This window comes from Protopterus annectens, chromosome 8.part0 (genome assembly GCF_019279795.1).
Source record: "Protopterus annectens isolate FY-2018-M chromosome 8.part0, PAN1.0, whole genome shotgun sequence".
NCBI lineage: Eukaryota > Metazoa > Chordata > Ceratodontiformes > Protopteridae > Protopterus > Protopterus annectens.
In genome coordinates this window covers 1,066,928,410-1,066,931,405 of record NC_056741.1, presented here as the reverse complement: position 1 = coordinate 1,066,931,405, position 2,996 = coordinate 1,066,928,410, and the positions used below count along the sequence as shown (strand labels likewise).

General features: G+C 33.2%; 1 protein-coding gene across 1 annotated transcript in view; it reads left to right on the top strand.

The window, feature by feature from the left end:
• Positions 1-223: 223 nt before the first annotated feature.
• Positions 224-2,996, top strand: part of LOC122809220 (hemicentin-1-like) — a 607,229-nt gene continuing 604,456 nt past the window's right edge. The window contains exon 1 of the mRNA XM_044080533.1: positions 224-349. The gene's annotated coding sequence lies outside the window, so the exon portion shown is untranslated. The remainder of the gene's footprint in view (positions 350-2,996) is intronic.

Here is a 2,996-nt window from a genome sequence, read left to right as displayed (position 1 = left end):
AAATGTATATACCAGAGAATGTGCCTGTTGTTGCTGAACCATCAAACAGGAAATGATTGGGCCCACAGTTTAGTCATATAACAGATATGTACACAGCTGTTCTCAGAATTTAGGAACATTTTTGAAAAGTTTTTGCAGTGTTGAAAAGATTTCTCACACAGGACAGTTTCTGCCTGAGTTATCACGAAAGCTATTTCTAAAAGGGGAAAAGGAAGTTTTCTGTTTTATGCCTCATCTTTACACTAGCAGCACATTATTCAGAACTACACTAACACTTCTCATAAACACAATTCCATCGCTCTTCATGATTCAAGATCATCTCTGGAAGATTTGAAACTTGGTACTCTAGGTAGGAATCATACTATATATTTATACATAAACATTTTATGTTGGTGCTTTTACCCGCATGTTTTGCTTGTAAGAATTTCAGAGTAGTACAGATTTAGAACAAATGTGCACAGGAAGTATACTTTGGAAGTGGTTGCCTTTCCTGTAAAAAATGTATCCAATGCCTCTTCCAATTAGCTTTCATTTAAAATCTAAAACAACAAATAACAAATCAGATTTTCCAGTTGTTTTAGGAAATTAAATATTTTGATTCATTTCTGTAAAGGCAATGGATATCAAATAGATCATATTGCACTTGAGAGAAAACATCCAGCTGTGCTTAAATTAGAAATAGTATCGTCTGTAGGATTTCATTTGAGTTATACATATTTTTCTGCAGGATTCACTACTACATTTGAGTTTTGAGTTTATTGCGGATACAATACCAGCCTTTAGCTTTAATTACTTTTTTAACACACTTCAGTTAATGAAGTAAAGGAACTTTTCTACTTCATAAATGACTATTGCATTATGTATGTATTCTTTGTATAGTTTTTCTGTTTAACAAAAGACTCTTTTGAAGGATTTACATTATACATGTGCTCATTTCATGAAAAATGCTCAAAGGAAAATATATTACATACTTTCTAAGTATGTGAGGGAATATACGGCAGTTTTTCTCACCATGTCAGCCCCTATGAATCTTTTTATAGTTTTCTTTTGATTTCTGTTTCTAGTGTGTACTGTTTCTGCTTTCAAAATTGGATTACTGTACATATGTTTAGTGGCAATGGCATGCTCCCTCAAATACATTAAAATGTGCATCATGGAATTTCAGGTTAGGGAGTATACTCCAATACTCCAAGGAGAATGCAGGTAACATTTTATTTATTTATTTATTTATTTATTTTATTTACATTTGTTAACCGGGCTAGTCTAGCTGGATATATTTCCATTTTCAGTAGAGGCCCGGGGAGAAAAGCTCCACATATAGAGATAAGAGATATATCATGAGCTCTATTAACAGATTACAGACTGGTAGGACTTAGACAAGGAATATTGTTATCCAAACAAGAGTAGGACTTAAAAATTTCTAGACATCTAAATATACTCTCTTGGAGATGTATGAAGAATAAAAAAACTGAAACCAAAAGTAATATAACCGAACAATTTTCCAAGTTAGCAATGACGAGAAGATTATGCAAATCCAAACTTACCCATTTTTTTTTCAGTATCCATTTAGTGGTCTGAAACAATACCTGAATAGATAGAAGGGAGCATTCAGAACTGTGGTAACATACAACGGAGTGTGAAAGCTCTAATGCATGTGGGTGTTGTGGGATGTCTAATTCAGTTGTACACTTAGAATTTTTTAGCATAATATATTCAATTTTTTTTTGTCTTGAAAGCAAACAATTCGGAAAAGCCCATAGATTCATGAAGTTACTTTATAGTTAAGTTTTCATATAAATAAATGTCAACTATACCCTAAGCATGTTTCCTTTATTCATAGACTGTAAGTTTGCTCCCCAAACAATTATTAGATTTGTCTGACAGACCACCTAACAATTATTTACTTTTTAATAAGGATTTTTTTTGCTTTAACATAAATGACTGGCACTTGCAATGAATCATTTTCCGATTTTGGTTCCCTATAAAATAAGTGCATAAATTATAGTAAGAATAGGCAGTGCATCCCTTACTGAAGACTAATACAGTTTTAAAACAAAAAGAAATAATAATAAATAAAGCACATAGGAGAATAAAGGGACTGCCTTCAATTACAAAGCAGACTGGCAGCTATAACAAGCTAAGACAAGCTAAAAGGAAACTCAGTAGGTGGTTCAGGGTATTACTTACCCTGATGAATATGACCATTTTTGAATGAAGAAAAACACCCGCATTCCCTAATCAGAGAATGTAAGCAACATAGTGGGGACAAGATGGAATCTAGGGTAGGAAAGTGCAACTACTGACAGGCAACCCGACCTTACACTATTAGTAAAGGAAACACAAGCAGTGTATTTTCAGACGTGCAACATGATTGAATGATGTATATACCCTGTGAGTAACAAAAATGAGCATATGCCCCCCCCCAAAAAAATCAATACTGTTAACATTCTGCTGAAAATAGTTAACATTTCCATCAATAGATGGGGAAATTCAATAACTACCAGATCTTGTTTTACTCAGCAATAATTACCAAATGTTAAAGAGAATAATTAGGCGGTATATGGTGCAAAATGCATTTTGTTTTTTTCATTAATTTGTACAATGCTTACATTTTGCATAATTCTTACTTAGTGCTTTTAGTTATTTATTTGTAGGAAATCAGACATGAGTATCAGCTGCACTTATGAGACTTAGTTTATTTCTGCTTGCAAGTTAGAAATTAAATTTTTACACCAGTTAAAATATGCTCACATTGCAAGGAAAGGTCTATTTTGGAGATTCTGTTCTTCAGAGATTTTGTAATGGATTCACCAAGAAATAGCCATGACCTTGAAATAGTAGTTAGTGCCAGTTAACATGTATTATAGCCTGCATGGAGTCATGTGATAAGGTTTTCTTCAATCAGATGACTGGAAAACACAACTGAACCTGAGAGTTAAAACTGCTTAGCTCTCTAGTCAGTGACCTACTAGGTCTGTGAAGTCAGATAACATGTC